This window comes from Equus quagga, chromosome 5 (assembly GCF_021613505.1).
Source record: "Equus quagga isolate Etosha38 chromosome 5, UCLA_HA_Equagga_1.0, whole genome shotgun sequence".
In the NCBI taxonomy this organism is placed as follows: Eukaryota; Metazoa; Chordata; class Mammalia; order Perissodactyla; family Equidae; genus Equus; species Equus quagga.
Window position 1 is genome coordinate 44594918 of NC_060271.1, and position 18904 is coordinate 44613821.

General features: G+C 55.6%; 1 protein-coding gene across 3 annotated transcripts in view; it reads right to left on the bottom strand.

Annotated features, from left to right (window-relative positions):
* Positions 1 to 18904, bottom strand: part of KCNAB2 (potassium voltage-gated channel subfamily A regulatory beta subunit 2) — an 88829-nt gene that overhangs the window by 56684 nt on the left and 13241 nt on the right. For 2 of the 3 annotated variants that reach the window (XM_046663472.1, XM_046663470.1), the window contains exon 1: positions 7259 to 7362. The exons of the other annotated variant lie outside the window; for it this stretch is intronic. The gene's annotated coding sequence lies outside the window, so the exon portion shown is untranslated. Of the gene's footprint in view, positions 1 to 7258; positions 7363 to 18904 lie in introns of those variants that run through there. 3 annotated transcript variants of the gene reach the window in all.

Consider the following 18904-nt stretch of genomic DNA (forward strand, 5'->3'; position numbering starts at 1 on the left):
CAGAATACACCGGGAGGGCCTGGGGACGGCGCTGCAGGCAGGACAAGGGCAGTCTTCTCTGGAGGGTGCAATGCCTGCTCTGTCCAAGGAGGGGGGGCGCTCGGGGAAGCTTCAGGTGCAGGGACAACCAGCATCACTGGCTGCACTTAAGGATGTGTGGCTGGGGAGGCCACTTGTCCCCCTCCACACCCCTACCTAGCCTGGACTTTGGAAGGTCAGGTTTCCTCTGAGCCAGCGGCCAGCTCTCCAGTCTATAGCCACAGCAGGGTACTGGCCACGCTCCGATGCCCCCTGTACGAGGAACCGCAGGCCTCGTTCCTCCTGGGGGGCTGGCACATTTGCCACCTCACAGTGGAGGGGGAGGATCGGTGAAGCTTTCCCACGATCCCTGCTTTGTATTCAGGATGCAGTCACAGGGGTAGAGTCGACCTGCCCAGAGCCCACCTCCTTACTCTGCAGCTGCCACTGTCCAATCAGGAGCCACTGCTTCCGCCCAGCGGCCAATCCCTGAGGAGCCAACATCCTAGTGAGGATGCTGTGGATCCTAGGCAGTGCTGGGCTTGCACCACAGAGCGTGGGAGGCAGGCGGAGCTGGGGAGAAAGGCTTCAGAAACCATCTGACAACAGACCAGGCACAGGAGGGGTGGGGGCGCCTGGCAGCTGGGAGGGTGCTGGTTTGGGGTGCAGGCTGGGAGTCTGCAGTCTGGGCGCCTCCATTTCCTGCATGTCCACCTGGTCTGTGTGTGACCTTGAGCAAACCACCCCAATCTATACTTGGAGAAACTGAGGCACGAAGCGCTCACAGAGGTCTGCCCACACTTTCTCACAGGAGCAAAGAGAAGTAAGATATGAAAACACTTTGAACCCGGGAGGAAAGATGCTGAGTAAATCATAGCTCTCTCGCTGACAGGGATGGCAGGGGACCTAAAAGGTCAGGAGGCTCACATGTGGGCACTGTCTTCCTTCTCCCCAACTTATTTTGAAAACTTTCACACATCAGAAATGATGTAAAAAATTAGAATAGCAACAAACACCTATATACCCTTCATCCTATTCGCCAGTTAGACAACATTTCACCTCATCTGCCTGCATTCCCTTCCCCTCTCTCTCCTGCTCCTCTCCCTACACCTCCCCACACACATTTTTCTGAAACATTTGATAGTTGTGATCTCTTGTGCTTTACCCCTAAAGACGGCAGCAAACATCTTCTGAGAATAAGAACTTTGTCTTACGCGACCACAATACTCGGTCATATCTAAGGTAACTAATTCAATACCACCTCATATACAGCCTATATTAAAACGTTCCCAATTATCCCAAAAATATATCTTATGGCTTTTTAAAAAACCCAGGATCCACTCAAGGTCCACAAATGGCCTTGGTTATTTCCCTCCACCTCTCCTAATCTAGCACCCCCAAAGCCCCCCATTTTTTCATTTTTGTTTTTCATGACACTGAATCTTTTTTTAAAAGCTCAGGCCATTTGTCTAGCAGACTGTCCCACGTTTTGTATTTGTCTGATTGCTGCCTCACCATTAGATGGGACTAAACCTTTTTGCAAGCTGTGTCTTTCTCGCATATCCCACCAGGAGGTACACGTGTTTGTCCATCCCGGGCTAAGCCAGGTGCGGTCACTTGGCTAAGGCAGTGTCCGCCTGGCCCAGTGCATCCCCTCCGTAACTAACCAGCAATTGCGGGGGCGGTTTTTTGAGGCTGTGCGAGACTCCGGTTCCCCTGCAACCTCTTGCTGTGGGTGTTTTCTCAACTTCAGTTTTTCTAGAAGGGCCAACGTGCGGCCCAGGGCTCTGGGTGCAGAGGAGGTGAGAGGGCAGGCAGCCGAGTTTAGTCCAGAAGAAAACACAAAAACGGATTCCTGGAGGTCCTAAGCTGTCCTCAAAGCTGCAGCTTTGGCAAGGCCTCGCTGTGTAGACTCTTTCAGGGACTGACTGAGGGCCCCACGGGCCCCTCCAGGCAACCCTGGGGCCTGAGATTGGCCCTGAGACTTGGGGTTGGCAGTCTTCTGGAAAAGCGGACCCATGAGGTGACTTTAAATACGGACGAGCACGTTTTTGTGCAAAGAGGGAAAGCACCAGAATAAACCAGATAAACTGCAAGAAGTCCTGGGGTCCAGTGGACCAAGGTGAGGCGCCCATGACCAGACACACGAGCACTCTCTCTCTTTGAGCCTCAGTTTCCTCATCTGCGAAATGGGGGCCTGGACTACATAACCCTCAATTCCTCTGTTGGAGCTAAGGATAAATGACTGTATTATTCTGGGGGCAAATGTGCCTGGAGGCGGGGGTCTGAGTTGGAGTTGCGAAGGGCTCCCCCTCTCTTCCTCCCTCCCTCTCTCACTGATCCCTTCAGACTCAGCATTAAAAATGGAATCCACAGCCTCTCAGCATTGACCAGAGCTCCTTGCATGAGATGGGGAGAATTCAGCGCATGCAGGAGAGAGAAGAAAATGAAGATGCAGCTTAAAACGAGAAACTACGAAGAAAGGTCAGACCCGAGCTCATGGGTGCAGGATGGAGACACAAAATAGCAGAAGATACTTTCTGATCGGGCCTGGTTGGGAACCACCTGTTCTGGTTACCCAGATGTTCTGGTTGACTGAGCTGGAATCTAATTTGCATGGACGAAGGGTATGAGGGTACAGGAGATTGAACCAGTAGCCCTCATTCCTCACTTCTCCCAGTATCCACGTCCTCTGCTGGGTGGTTGATGCCTCCCCTCAACACACAGACACATGCACACACATACACATGCTCACACACACACACACACACACTTTGGCCAATGGAGAGTGAGCAGAATGACGATGCACCAGCTCCAGCCGTGGCCATCCGAGACTTGCCCTGGAGCCTCTGCCGTTATCTTGGATGAACCTGCCCCAGACCACCTGGCTGGTCCAAAGAGGCCAGGCTGCACATGCAATAGCCACCAGCCTAGACTGGGCATTGCCAGCAGCCCTGCAGCCTGGAGCCAGCCGACTACGAATGTGTGATAAATGAACGCTCACTGTGACCTCCACCAGGACTGTTACACAGCAGGTGAGTGGACTTGTAACTTTAGCACTCCTGGGAGCACGCTCTGCTGTGCTTTACTCTCCGGGGTCATCCTTATTAAATTATAACTCTGGTGGGTGGCTGGGAGCTACTTCAAGCTACTGGAAAAGGAGGCCATGTTTGTCTCCCTACTGTAGATTCTAGAGCACAAGAAAACTCGGGTGGTGGGAACCTTCATTTAGTGAGATCTCTTGATCCAAAGTGAGCATTTTGAACACTGAAGAGGGTAACTGTTTCTAAATCGAAATCTCAGCGGAGCCTACCACACACATTTCTCTCTTCTCCTAGGGCTGGGTCGAAGCCATAATTCCACCCTCTTTGGGTGACCCAAGGAGACCATTCCAGGTGTTGGGGAGGAGGCAAGGCCCTGTCGGGGTTCAGATCTGGCCCTCGGTTTGAATCCTAACTCCATCATTTATTGGTGGATGACCTTGGGCAAATCTCTCCACCCTCCCAAGTGTCAGTTTCTTCATCTGTGAAATAGGACAATAACAGGAGTTGGGAGAGGGTCTCACGTGCTAACAGGTGGGGGTGCACAGCGATGGGCATGGAGGCTGGGATCTGACTGTGCCTGGCCCTGGCAGAGGGCAGGCGCTGGCCCACGGCCTGGGGGGGTGCTTCTTGGAAAGTTGCTGACCACAGCTCCTTCCCAGACATTTGCACCATGTGCAAAAGGCAAATGCAGTCCCTCTTGCACAGATGCGTCCTCAGGCTTGCTACAACATCTGCTTTCCCCTCACTGCCTCTTGCCTTTGCTCTCAGAAGGCTCCTCTTCTTTTCCAGAAGAAGGCTCATCTCTTATGGATGCAACCAGCCACGCACAGGTATGATTCAGCGTCATGGGGGGACCTGGGCTTCTTTGGCCTTCTGTGGCTGCATCCCAATTCTGGACCATCCTGGAAGCTCCAGGTTTCCAGAAGGCTTGTTCCTAGTTAGCTGAGGTCTTAAGAATGATAACATTATATGAGTTATTTTTTGCCACGTGACAAGTATTAGCAACTTAAGACAACAAACATGTCTCACTCGGTTTTCGAGAGCCAGGAAACTGGGATTGACTTGGCTGGGTGGTGCCGCTCAGGGTCTTTCCCGAGGCTGAGTCCGGATATTGGTTGGGGCTGCAGTCTCATCTGAAGGCTCGACTGGAGCCAGAGGTGCCTCTTAGATGTCTCATGCACGTGGCTGTGGGCAGGGGCCCTCAGCTCCTCACCATCTGGATCTCTTATGCCATGGCAGCTGGCTTCTCAAGAGTGAGGGATCAAGAGAGAGAAGCTGCGATGTCTTTTATGACAGAGGCTCCGAAGTTTTGTTCTATTGGTCACAAAGACCAACCCCAATACCATGAGGGAGGATGTAAGGACCAGGAGCAGGCCCATTGCAGGCCATCTTGGGGGTCACTACTACAGCACCCCACATTTACTCCATTTCCATATCCCCTGAGACCATGGAACGCTGGCTTTACCAGGACAGCGAGGTTCATCTCTTCTGTTCATGGGTGTGTCCCAGAGCAGCGCCAGGCACAGGCAGATGCTCAGTGCATGCGGACTGACGGGGAGCAGAGGAACGGCTCCACCTGACAGACGGCAGGGTGATCTTCCTGGCAGCCTCAGGGCTCAGGGCTAGGACTCAAGCTCCTGCCTCCTGAACTGATGCCACTTTGCATGTTGCTTCTCAAACTCTGGCAATCCTGCCCACCAAAGCCCTCAGTGCTGCTATGACTACTACACAGCACGAAACCATGCCTTTTATGGGGCCACAGCCTGCAGAGGCCACGGCCATGACCACGCGTCTCATGAAGCGACAGGAAGAGTACGTGTAACTGCTCGAAACCACAGAGATCTGGAGAGGTTCTTGCGTAACACACCCTTCCCCTCTCCCGGATGCCAGGCGCCCGAGACTGGAGCCCACTCCTCTCCTACGAGCAAGATTAGTGACAAAGAGCGAGTGCTGCTGACCAAGGCGGCTGCAGAATCTGAGTGCCCCTGGGGTATCTGCTCTGCCTGCGGGGGCATCTTCCGGAGCAAGCAGAGGCCCAGTGCTGGAAGGGGTCGGGAGGTCAACAACCCAGTTCCCAAACAGCACCATCCAGGTCCTGCTCAGATTCAGATGGGGTGAGGGAGAATGGTACAAACATTTCTGGGGCCTGGGAGTCAGGCCCAGGACCACCTGCTCTTCGCCACAAAGAAAGCTCTCTCTTGTCCAAGCTCTCGAGGCCTAAGCAGGGGGAGCCGAGTGGCATGGTGACCCGCCAACCAGACACTAAGCAGTGTGGACCTCACGTGGTCAGACAACAGTGCAGCATCTGGACCAAGCCACGGAGTCCAAGGGCCAGACTACCGGACAGAATGTCTGTTCATATATCTAACTGATGTTCCAGTAAGAATTTCTTGAAAAGATCACAGGCTGAAAATTTCAATCTTTTCAAAGCCACATTCAAATGTCTGTCTCCTGATTATAAACAAGTCAACCCAGCACAGAGCCCAGGTCTAGACTGTTGCAAGGACCGTCCCCATTCATATCTAATTAACGCCACCATTAAAAAAAAGACCATAGCCGGGGGCTGGCCCCGTGGCCGAGTGGTTAAGTTCGCGTGCTCCACTGCAGGCGGCCCAGTGTTTTCGTTGGTTTGAATCCTGGGCGCGGACATGGCACTGCTCATCAAACCAAGCTGAGGCAGCGTCCCACATGCCACAACTAGAAGGACCCACAACGAAGAATATACAACTATGTACCCGGGGGCTTTGGGGAGAGAAAGGAAAAAAATAAAATCTTTAAAGAAAAAAAGACCATAGCCAAAAAATTCCAACTTTCCCGAAGCAGTGTTGAAATGCCTTCCCACTTATATAGCCCACTCACATCCACACCCATTTCTCAGGCTGGGTGCCTTCCTACTGAAGCAGAAAGCTTGCTGCGGCTCCTGGCTACGTCTGGGCTGTGCACAGTGATGGCTGGGGGTCTGCCGGGGTCAGTGGCCAAAGGCCCCCAGGCTTAGGAACAGCCGTCCTCCTTCCCTGCGAGGGAACAGAGGCTCAGACCATGGGGGTCAGGGACCTCATCTCCTGGGGGCTCCCCCAGCTCCACCCTGATCCTGGTGACCACAGGTAGAAGGGTGCAGGGCCCTCACTTGGTGCCGGGGGGAGTGGGCCTCAGCGCTTTACAGACCGAGTGACCTGCAGCGAGTTGGGGCCAGACACAGGAAGCAGAAGCCCACGGCGCTTCAGAATCTCCATAACCATTCCTGAGTGCTCAGGCCACAGGCCTCTCTCAGTCATTCATTCAGCAAACATGGCATAGCTCTCCTCTCCCACCGGGGGAAGCTCAGAGCCTCCTCCCCATCTCGTGCCCCGGCCTCCATGTGACCACACCCTGCCCGATATCCTGCTTGGGCCCAGAAGTGAAGAAGAGAGCGTGGTGGGGGAGGGAAGAGACGCGCACCGAGTTGCTGACGGCTTTTCTAGGCGGGGGGAAGCCCCTTGGGAGCCGGGAGCTGGCTAACCCCCCGCCTCCCCTGCATGGTGACCACAGACCTCCCTTCCAGGACAGAACTGCAGGCTGGGGAAGGGCTTCAAGGGGTCCTCCAGCCACCTGCCCCCTTGCCCTGCACTCAGCCCTGCAGGAGAGAGGAGGGGTGGGGACCCATCTGCTTTGTTTTTAAGGCAGGGACCCTCGCTTCTTCCTCCTGCGAAACCACTTTCCACTCAGAGATGGGACCTCCCAGGCCAGGGTCCCCTGGAGTCAGCAGAGGGGCAGGAATCTCTTCAGGAGCTGGCAAGGACTGCTCGGCAGCTGGCACCGCCCCCACCCCACAGAGGCGGCCCCGTGGTGCTCTGGATCTCCAGGCGCCTCCAGTCTCATTGCCCCGGGGATGAAAGCAGAAGTCAGCGGCCTGGCTGGCAGAGCCATGTCGCCGTCAGACCCCTCCTCTGGGTGCCGGGCTGCTGCACCCACCCCCCCGCCTGCCTGGGCAGTCACTGGGCAGGCAGGGAGGACGCCACATGGGGCCTGGTAGGGTGTCTGCAGGGGCAGCTCCCACCCTGCTGCAGCCAGCCCCATGGGGGCATGGGGCACAGGGGTGCAGGCCTGACTCATCCTGGACATCAGGGGACACCCAAGCCCTGCTCATGGAGCCTGGTGTCCGCCCCTCAAGCACAAAACCCACCCTGGGAAACAGGGTCTCTGAAACACCCCAGTACCTGCTCCTGGATCAGAACGGCCAGAGACGAGAGCATTTTCCTGTGTCTGAGGTGGAAGGCGCGGTTACCTACTGCAGCAAAGCAGAGCATGCAGGGACCAGGCCGACCAGGAAGTTGGTGGCAGCAAGTGCGACGCAGAGCGGAGGACGCCTGGCAAGCCTGGGCCCCTGGGGTGCTGGGTGTGGCCTCCAGTCCCAGAAGTGCCCCGAGGAGGGCCCCACACGCCCCCAGCCTTCCTGGCAGTGTAGCAGCTGCGCGGGGCAGGAGGCAGACCCTCCCAGGCAGGCTGCGAGCCCTTTGCAGGGACGGAGGGGCACAGATGTGCAGCCACAGCTAGTCCTGGTGACACACAAGAGTTCCCACCTATTCGCGCCAGCTCTGTGACAGGGCCGGGCTACATGCCTTTCACCTGTGCCCCCTCATCCTGTTGTCCCCACAGCCCTGGGAGGGGGACTGCTACTCTCTCCACTCTACAGGTGACGACAGTGAGGGTCAGAGAGGTCAGGCCCATGTCCCGGATTCGAACCTAGTGCCGGCTGACTGCAAATCTGTGCTCTGAGCTGAGTACTGTTAAGATGCCCTCACCCGGAGGGTGAGCCCAGGGTAGGGCTCTGTTTCACCCATGTCCCACTCGCGGTCCCAGGGGACATGCACTGTGCCAGGACACAACAGGTGCAAGCAGATGATGTGCGGGGTGGGGTGGCCTGGGAGGATGGGGGCGGTCCTCGTTCTTGGGGAGGTTTTCTTCCTCCCCACCATAGCCTTTCCCTGCTCTGCCCTTCCTGCCTGAGGAGGCCCTCACCTGGGAGAGAGCGAGGCAAAGGGAGGTCTTGGAGGGAACCTTCCATCTCCTTTCGTGCTGGCCAACTATGCTAGGCTGTCTCCAGCCCGTTCTGGGGGAATGGGGTGGACCCCACCTCCTCCCGAGGGGTGGGCGGGGGCTCTGAAGCCTCAGGCAAGGAGTCAGCCAGCCTGGCGCCTGTGCCTCAGATGGGAAGTGCCAGTGGGTCCCAGTGGGATTAAGACACAGATGGGGCGATGGGGTGAAGAAGGAGGAAAGAGAAGGGAGAAGCAACAGTTTGGGTGCTCAGTAAACATCTCATAACTGGCTGATGAAAGCAGAGGCATCGAGAGAGGAACAGGATGGAGAAGACAGAAGGAGCAAGGAGAGCACATGGGAAAATGAGAAAAAAAGGAGAATCCAGGAGGGAGATGGCGGGGGTGGTGTCCCACGGCCGAGCCCCTCTGAGAGGCATCGACTCAGCCCTCCTGTCCTTAACTCCCACAGGGAAGGGCACTTTTGCAGACGAGGACACCAAGGCCCATGGATCCTAAATACCACCCAGGGCCACCTGGCCCATCCATGGCAGAGCTGGGACGAGACTCAGGTGCGTCTGGCTCCAGATTAGGGCTCTTTCCTCTACCAGTATAACAGTGACCTCCCTTGGCCCTGGAGCCCCTTGGGCCTGACTCAGGACAGCACCCTCCACTGCCTGCCAGGACCGACTCTGCGGGTCTGCGAATGCAGACTTAATTCACTGCTATCCCGGATCTCTGAGCAGCGGGTAAAAGTCAAACATTTCAAATGAACTCGTGCGAGCTCACCAGTTGCTTTGAAGTGTGTTAGCCACAACGAACCAGACCTCAAACCGCAGCTCCATTCTTGGCCCCTAAAAGTAAATCATATTTTTTCAGGTATTTGCCAACTTCTTTTAAAAAGTGACTTTGGACCAGGAAGGCAGAGGCCAGGAAGGCAGGGGGTTGTTAAACGCTGGGTGGCAAGGTTAGAAATGCCTCATTTAGTCAATAAGCAGCTCCCCTCTGCATCGATGTGCCTGGACCATAGGTTGAAGCCGGATCAATAAACATGGCAGAGAGAGTTGCTGACTGATCATGCCACCCAAGAGCCCCTTTCTTGAATTATCCTCCAGTGAGCATGGCCTAGGATGCAGTCTATCAGTCCTGGGGGGTGGGACTTCCAGGAAAGCTTTTCTTCCTGATGGAAAGGGACAGGCTCTTCCCGTATGCTCTTCTTCACGGGGGAGGCTGCCTACCAAGTTCTGCCCCCATTCTCAGCAGAAGTGATGTGGGGGGGAGGCGGGGGCGTCTCGGGCCGGGTCAGGGGGCAGGAGGTGGCAACACCAAGGACGGTGTGGGGTGACCCGTGCAGCAAGTAGTCTTGTACTGTCTCCCCAGTGCAACCACAGAACAAGGTGGTGGCCAGGCTGGTCTTGGGACCACCAAAAATATCTTCCTGCTAAGTGTGGACCTCACAGAAGTTCTAGATATTTTCACAACTTAAGGAGCAAGTACTGAATAAATCTGCCTCGATGCAACTCACATTCCTTTGGCCCAGGACTCTGGGGGGTGGCACGTCCCCTGAGTGTAGCAAGAGAACTGGGTTCATGCCTCCCAGACTCTCCCGGTGTGAGGAGCACGGAGCACGGGTCCAGGGCTCTACAGACACATGATTCCCCCTGTAAGACCCCCCGTGAGTGGGTCTCGCGCATCTCCACCCATGGGAGACCCTGAGCAGACCATTCCCCTGGGGACAACTGAAAAGATGAAAAAGGTCCTTTTTATGTTGATTTGAAATTGGCTTCTTCGTAACTTCCACCTGCTGGGCCCACCTGCATCCTCTGGAGACAAATCCAGTCTCTTTGTCTGTCGTCCGGCATTCCTTCAAGCATTTCGGGATACCTGGCATTGCTCACCCGCCCCATCGGGAGTGAACAATGCGGCTTCTTTCAACGATTCCACACAAGGCTTCCGACTTAGTTAATAAATATAATTTGGGCCAATGTCATGCAACATGCTTCACATGGCTATCACACAGAACCCCACGGAAGCTCAGAGACCGGCTGGGTGACTGTCCATTGTGCCGACGAGGACGCTGAGGCCGAGGTCAGCCAGCTGGTGAGTGGCAGAGCAGGGATCTGGTGCTCGAGGGTCCAACTCCAGACTCGGGGCACTTAGTGAGCCCCCCTTGGTATGGCCTCTCCCTGAACTCCCACGTCACCTCCTTCACAGGTGCAGCAGTTCGATGAAATCCTTTGGAAAACAACAGAGGCGCCAAGAACCAAGAGCTGCATCTCAGGTCGTGGTCAGCAGCGAGTGAAGCGGGGTGGCCTCCTTCCTTGCGCTGGGACAGGGGTCAGAACGGCTGCGGCCCGCAGGCCCAATGTGTCCTGTGCCTGTGTTTGCATGGCCTGGGAGCTAAGAATGGTTTTCATGTTTTTAAGCATTTGAAAGAAAAACAAAAGAAGACTATTTCATGGCAGATGAAAATTACATAAAATTCAAATTTCAGTGTCCATAAATAAAGTTTTATTGGCACAGAGCCTCACTCACTTGTTGTCTTGGTCTGCTCAGGCCACAGATGGGGGCTTCAACAACAGACATTTCTTTCTCACGGTTCTGGAGGCTGGAAGTCCAAGATCAAGGTCCAGCAGATTTGGTGTCTGGTGAGGCTCTCCTCCCGACTTGCAGACCTTCTTTCTCACTGTGTCCTCACATGTGGACAGGTGTCTTCCTCCTCTTACAAGGGCACCAGTCTGATCCTGGGGCCCCACCCTTATGACCTCATCTAACCCTAATCCCATCCCAAAGAGCCCCCTCCAAATACATTCCACATACATCGGCATGTGAATTTTGTGCGACACAAACATTCAATCCATAACACTTATTGACGAATTGTCCATGCTTTCACGTGACACGGCAGCGCTGAGGAGCTGTGACAGAGGCTGTGCTGTGAGCCTCATGCATTGACTCTCTGGGCCTTTGGGGAATAGGTTCGCCGAGCTCTGCTCTGGGACATCGCTCCCTCCACTCCCACACCCCACAGAAGGCCACCCTCATTCCTGGGGCAACAAGGGCCTCAGACACGGAGCCACCCCCATCTGCTTCTGCTGCGCACACACCCTCAGAGCCACATCCCCCTCCCGGACCCTGTCCCTGCCCCCTCCCACCCCCACATGCCCGCACTTGTTTTCTGGGTCTTTACCTCTCTCTGTGTGGCGCTCCACTAAGTGTGGCTCAGCGCCGGGCTCCGAGCACACTCTTGGTTTCTGTTACTTTGCTGTCTCTTGAGTTTGGGTGCATCTCAGGTGGTTTGCTGACTTTTAAGCCGACCCTGGGATTCTGTTGAGAGTTTTCATCTTCTGAGATCACAGCCTCCTCTCTGGGGACTGGACACGCTAATCCACTTTAATAACTGGTACTCAGAAGGCAGACCCACTCTGCGGCGGTGTGATTTGTAGCATTTTGCCCATCCCAGTTGGAAGCCTCACTGTGGGGGGAAGGACACGTGGGAGGCACACTTGTTGACGCGGACGCCTGCAGGGGCCACGTGTCACAGTCCAGCGGGATTTATTGTTGGTGTGCGCTCAGCAACGCCATTGTGCCTACCATCCCCGCAGCCACGACACGTGTGAGAGGTCTCCCAGAGCCTTCACAGAAATGCAAACCTTCACGGTTGAAAAGCTCGCTGCATTTTTTTTCTGGGAGACACCTCCCCAGTGTCATGTTATGCAAATTTTCCAGGCGCTCAAGATAGGCCACGTATAAACACCTCATTGAATTCAGAACTAGGCTCTCTGGTCTATTGAAAGGATTCCTCCCCCTGAGGCCCCGTGGCCACTGCCTGAGGTTTGACATGGCTCCACCCTGACTCACGGAAGCTGGGGACACACACGCGATGACGACAATGACGGCACTGGGGAGAGACATGACGGGGATAACGTCACAGGGAAAGAAACTCCCAAGAGGGAGGTCCCCCCCAGCCAGCCCTGCCCTGTGGGGTCCTACCTGCTCCTCTCCCTCAGACGTCTGGGGAGCAGAGAGGGTGGCCAGAAGGTGGGCCCCGGGGGACCGCGGCTGGTCCCCGGGAGCCTGTGGGAGGTCCCCTGGCTCCAACGGCTGCAGTTCTCCATGGGTGGCAGATGGGTGCCAGTGGCACATGTTTCCCTCTCGCAGAGGGCCTGAGGCTCCTCACGCCACTGAAATGTCCCTTCTCAAAAGATGTTCCCTGCATAAGAGAAAACTAACGACTGCAGAATCTTTTTTTTAAACATCTCTAAAGCCCCAAATCAGCAGCAGCAGCAGCACACAGAACACCACCAGACAAAACCCCATTAGTGTTGTCTTTAGGTGGATGTGATACTTCCCTAGGATGCTTGAGCTTATGATGAAAAACCCTGACCGCAGGGGATGGCAAACTTATGCAGGGAAGGGCCAGAGAGTCAATATTTTAGGTTTTGTGGGCCAGGCGGTCTCTGTTGCAACTGTGCAACTCTGCCATGCAAAAGCAGCCAGAGACAGTATGTGAATGAAAGGTGCAGCTGTGTGGCCATAAAACTTTATTTCTCAGAAGAGGCAGTGGATTTGACCCTTGGGCCATAGCTTGCAAACCTCTGATTTATGACATTAAAAAAAGGGTGACATCCACTGTAACGAAATTAAGACAGAAGCGGAAATCCTCAAGATGTTCTCAGCACTCGAAGCTCCGCTCTGTAGGGAGCTGGGGCCCTGTCCTTTTGTGGGGACATTCTGTGTCAGGAAGGGCCCTCAAGGTCAAAGATGACCCCCATGCTGCCTGCTGGCTGAGCCCCTGACCCCACTGCTTGGCTGGGGTGCCGGGGAGGGGGAGAAGGCACAGAAGCCCTGTGCCCTGAGTCCTCATCATCCTGCTTTTACTTTGCCAGTAATTCGGATCTATCATCGGATCGCAGGCCTGATTAATCTGTTCCGGAGTAAACATGCAAAGCCACCCTCCCAGCCGCTCCCTGCGAAGCTGCTCGCCGGGGACAGCTGGTCGCGGGATGCAGGCTGCTGCCTCTGATGCCGTACTATTTTGGGTTTCTCTTTTTGCCTCATTTATTTTTGATTTGAGTTGCTCATACAGACTGTATGTTCTCTTTCTCGCTCCTGCACTGAAATGAGATAAGCATAGTATTTTTAAACCCTGCTTGTCTTGCTTGGTGATTAGGGCAGAGGAGCCAATACACCTGGAGAGCGCCGTCCGGGGGGGTGGGGCGCCTGCCCTCTTGCTCCGGCCCTCGCGCTTCATGAAAACAGCAGGACAGGGATGCTGCGCCTTGTTCTCCTGGAAGTGGTGACTAGTCCAGTCCTGGGGAAAAGGCTGGGCCTTCAGGGTCCTGCACTGAGGCTGGCCTTTGAATTGCAGGGGGTCCAGAGACAGTGAGTGCCCTCTGAGTGCAGTGGGTGGAGGAGGCGCCGGACGCCCACCCGAGCGGCAGCCCTGGTCCGCATCACTGGGAGGGGACTGGTCAAAGCTGGTGGGGACCGAGGGCAGTGTGTGTGAGGCACTGGGATAAGGGCTTTCACATGCCCTCAATCACATAATCCTCCCCCAAACCCTGGCAGGTTGGTACTATTTATTAATAACCACAGATGGCGGCGGAGGAAACTGAGGCTCAGAGTGGGCAAGTTGGCCTGCCCACGGTGATCCTGGAGTCCATCCTCCAAACCCTGACAGCCCTGTGCTGCCACCAGCAGAGAATAAGCAACAAAGGCCTTCTCCTAGGAGGAGAGAGCTCATCTCTGCTTTCCAGGATCTCTCCGTGGGTGCCCAGGTGAGAACGACTGAGCCGGAGGGGGAAGGCAGGAGCAGGGGTCTCCTTAGGAGACCATGCAACAATCCAAGTGCAAGCTGGGAAGGCGCGGGCCGGGGTGGATGAGGGGTGACCAGTGGCTGGTGGAGTTGGGAGGTTGAGACCAAAGGGTCAGCTGGCGGTGGATGTTGGGTGTCAGAGGAAGATGGGGTGCATGGTGACCCCCAGTTTTCTGGAGAAGAGTTGCCAGTTCCTGAGATGGGGAATCCGTGGCTGCGGCAGGTTGGGGGAGTCCTGGAGCCGGGCGGCAGCTGTGTCTGATCCCAGGTGCCTGTTGGACATCCAGGTGGGAGGCTGGTGGCGTCCTCTTCCAGGCTCCTCCTCAGTCCCCAGCTGGAGCCATTTCCTCTCTCCTGCCGCAGGGTCTTTGCAGGTATGGTCCCTCTGCTCTTCCTTTGTGTCCCTGCTCAAATGTCACCTCTCCAGAGAAGCCATCCTGGAGAGCTCACTCCAAAGTGCCCCGTCCATCACATCAGCATATGCGTTTCCTGCGGAGCGCCCACCTCTACCTGCAGCTACTGTTCACCTGGCTGTCCCCCAACCAGACGGTGAGCCCCAGAGGGCACAGCTGGGTCTGTCTCGTTCCCTGTGGAACCGCTCACGCCCGGGACAGGGCCTTTGCTGAGTGCATGAAAATGTGTCACACACACTCTGGACAGGTCGCCCTTTCCTTCTAGTTAACACACTCCAGTGTGAGGCTGAGCCAAGCAGGGTGGTGGAAGGCGGAGAGAGGTTGTTCCAATTGCTCCTCCGAGGGACAGAGAGGTTGTTCTGCAGCCCCAGCAGCCTCCTCCGAGGGGTGTCATGGTGGGAGAATGCAGCTCGCACAGGCCCAGGTCAAGATCTCAGGCTATGGCTTGACTTGACAGTCTCTGCCATGTCCGGAGTCCCCCACCAGGAAGATGCCCACCTCACGAAGCACGCACAGAGCCAGGCATCTCATGAGCATGCGTGCACGGGTGTATAGCTGTATGTATACGCACACACATACCTCCTCACACCCACCACCTCCATCACCTCCACCATCTCCACCTCTATCACCTTCACCACCTCCACCTCTATCACCTCCACTACTTCTATCACCTCCACCTCTAACACCACCTCCACCCCTACCACCTCCACCTCTACTCCCATCACTTCCACCTCTATTACCTCTACCACCTCCACCACCCTACCTCTATCACTTCTACCACCTCCATCTCCATCACCTCCACCTATAACACCACCTCTACCTCTACCACCTCCACTTCCATCACCTCATTTTCACCACCTCCACCTCTATCACCTCTACCTCCATCACCTCCACTTCCACCTTCTCTATCACTGCCACCACTTCCACCCCAGGCTGGCTCCTCTTCCTCTAAGCACTCCAGCTTTGTAATCTTCCCCTCTGAGCAACCCCCCAGGGCAATCCTTCTGCTCCTGTCTGAGCTTTGGTTCTCACCTCCAAACCCATGAGCCCTACAGCTGTATCTTCTGCCCACCCCTTTGGCCTGAGCTCCAGGTTTAGACTCCTGGGTGCCTGCTGGCTCCGTCCACATGGGTATACCTGGAACATTCCCTCTGTTGCCCATCTCCACTACTGACCTTGGGTCGTCCACCTGTCATTCCTACTTCTCAACTGCATATCTATCAGGTCACACCTTGCTCTAAAGCCCTCAGTAGCCGACCAGGGCCTTCAGCATCAGGTCCGAGCACCTTGGCTTGGCGTGCTGGACCATTCACAGCCGGCCCTGTCTACCTTTCCAGCTTTCTCTCTCATCTCTGGCCCTCCTGCACACATGGGCTCGGGCACAGCTGCCTGCCTCTTTTCCCTCATGCTCCTGTGCCCATAGCAGCCCCTGCCCTTGCTCCTGCTGTTCCCTTGGGGAGCCACTGTGTCTCCCCACATGCTAGGGATTTCACCAGCCTCAAGGTTCAGTGCAGAGGCTGCTTCCCAGGCCTGGATGGGTCACCCCACACTATTTGCAGTAGTTACCTTCGGGGTGGGTGACAGTGGGGAAGGGTGGCACTTTCCATTTCTAACACTTCTACCATGTGCATCTTCATATCACCTGCCAAGTCACACAACTCTAAGAAGCAAAGAGCTGGGCAGGTCTGCCTGGCTACATAGGCAACACTCTTAATACAACCTCATGCCACTTGTCCCAGACTCCCATGAAGATTTCTGGAGAAGAATGCTTCCTACAGCGTACTGAGTTACATCTTCGACATTCAAACGCCAGCCCAGCCCCTGGGCACCCTCATCCTCAATAAGCCCCCAGCTTAAATCCAACTAGGGGCTAAATGGAGTGACATCCTCCCCCCTCCCAGGCTTCCCCATCTCTTATATTCACCTGAGCAGGCACAGGAGGGACTCCTCAACTTGCTCTTGATAACATGAATCACCCTCCACCAGGCATATCACCTGTGACCTAGGGGATGGGGCTGGTGGCACACTCCCGAAAGCCCAGAAAACCAGCCAGTGCATGTCCCAGGACCCGCTAAGGCAGGGATTTTCAAAATCCATGTGCCCCTGTCACACTGGAGATGGTCTGTGAATCTACTATCTATCTACTTATTTTTCTAGTTACCCTTGAATTATGACAAGTAATTAAGAAAAAAGTCAACCAACTAAAAGAAAAATGCAAACTCAGAAATAGGACTGGCAGTGTGTACATATGACTCAAACCCTAGGATGAAAGGCCAATGGCTGAAGTGTGGGAACACCTGTCAAAGATGGAGAGAGAGAGACAGACAAAGACAGACAGAGAGACAGATACAGAGACAGAGAGAGAGAGAAGTGAGTGTAAGAGGGCGCTCCCTAATAGCCAGTGGGCCTTGTAATCTCATCTCCAGAAATCCCAGGAGAAGGCATGTAGAGTCCACAGCAGAACCCCAGGGCAAAAGTGAATTCCAGGTCATCACGAGTTCTTCTTTTAAAACTTATTTTACATCACCTTTTATGAAAGTGTGTCAGAGTTCCTCCTCTTACAGGAAGTTTATCAAGAGAATCTAGGGAGAGATGGGAACCCCGGCAGGACAGCACGTTCCAGGCCAGCCCTGGTGAGACGCTCTGATGGGGGGTCTCGGCACGGTACACACATCTGAAGGTGTGTGTGTACACATACACCCATACATACACACGCACGCACACACATGCATGCACACACACGGGCCCACAACGTGCTGCTCACTCAGGTGCCCAGATGGATGCCAGTGAAAGGTCTCTCCTTGCACAGGCTGGACGCCCCACCCCTGGCCAGGCAGGAGGGCGGAGCTGAGCTTCCCCGTGAGTGGAAAGAACTGCAAAACTCACGGCCAGCCAGTCAGCTGGCGGCTCCAGGCCGCCCCCTGGGCAGCCTCCTGATGCTCTGAGAAGCACACGCTCCACAGAGCAGGTGAAGACCAAGGGCCCACGGCCCCCACAGGGAGAGTAGGGGGACCAGAAGGACTTGAGAACTGCGCAATGCCATCTGGGTGACTGTGGGACTTGTCTGCAGGAAAAGTGATTGTTCCGCCAGAGCACATTTCAAACACAGACTCAGAGTGTGTCCCACACCTCTGGGGGCAGGCAGAGGGGGCTGGACCTGTTTCCACCTCCCCTGGGATGAAATGCACCTCTGTCTGGGGCCTGGTCATGCCGATTTCCTACCTCAACAGCTCTCACTGCATCCACTCCCAGAGCAACCGGCAGGGCTGCCTCAGTGCCTCCCTATGGGGACCCATGATCAAGGCCACAGGCATCTCCCCACCAGGCAGCCCAAGCCCACATGAACCAACCCCTCTGTGGTGGCTCTGGGGGAGATGAGGGTTACACACAGCGTGAGATCAGGGGATGGAGGGGTGGGACGGCGCTCTGAGGGCAGCTGTGCATGCAGCCTCGCACACTCCCTGCCCCAGCTTTCTTTTCACAATCCGTTGCTGGTCTTTTGACACCAAGAGCATCTCTCTCCCATTCTAGCATCAGGACCAGATGATCTTGTCCTTCAGAGAGGAAAGGTTCTTAAACATAATCAACAGTGGAACAAGGGTGATCTGTCCCTGGTGCTGGCCGTCCATGGGAGCAGAGAGGCCACCGTCAGGGGGACAGGGGCTTCCTGATGTAGGGGACCCGGCACAGTGGACAGGACTAGGCTCACTGTCTGCCTGGAGGGCATCTCCCTTGTGAAACCTAAGCCCTGCCCTTCATACTAAGCAGAAAACAACCTGAGGGTCTTAACGGCCCACCTCCAGGATTCCCTCCTCACTGGTGCCAGCAACGGGATTCTGGGTGAGGCAGCAGCTCCTGGACCCCCACACTCACCAGCTCCCTTGGGGACGCCCATGCAATCCCAGAGGACTCCAGGCAGCACCTGCAGACCACACTGAGCCGAGGGCACCCTGCGGCCACCACGGCTGCAGCATCTCCATGGCCTGGCCACGGCTGCAGCTGCAGTGACGTGAGTACCTGGCTGGAGCATCAGAGACGGGACCTCTGCATCCACCTCTGAGTGGGATAATCAATGACCTGAGCATCTGCAGGAGTGGGGAGGGCCGAGGACACGCGCCCCCTACCCCCCTGCAACGTAAGAGTGTCTGTGGGGAGGGCCTGGTTTCCCCCAGTCCTACAGGGACACCCACAATAAGAGGGGAAAGAAATGCTGCGTCTCCTCTCATAGCCAGACTCAAATCTTCTAAACTGAGCCAAGGTAGGAAAAAACCACACACTTAGGGGGATGGGGAGAAGACAAGGAACCCTGGACGGTGATTACCATGATGGTTACTGTGTTCAAAGCCTGACTCAGCAGTCGGCACGGCTGACACAGGAGGGAGCAGAGGCGGCCCCAGCTCTTAGAGGATGCATGGAGCCCCAGCTCTCAGAGGATGGATGGAGCTGCTCCAAGTTGCTTCCCTCACTTCCCTTCCCTGGGCAGAGGGGTGGGTTTTAACCCCTTTATCCCAGGATGGGAAATGGGAGGCCAGCATCCTGGTGTTCCCCAGATGGGCAATCTCAGAGACAGTCTCTCTACATGAGGTGGCCACATTGTTGTCC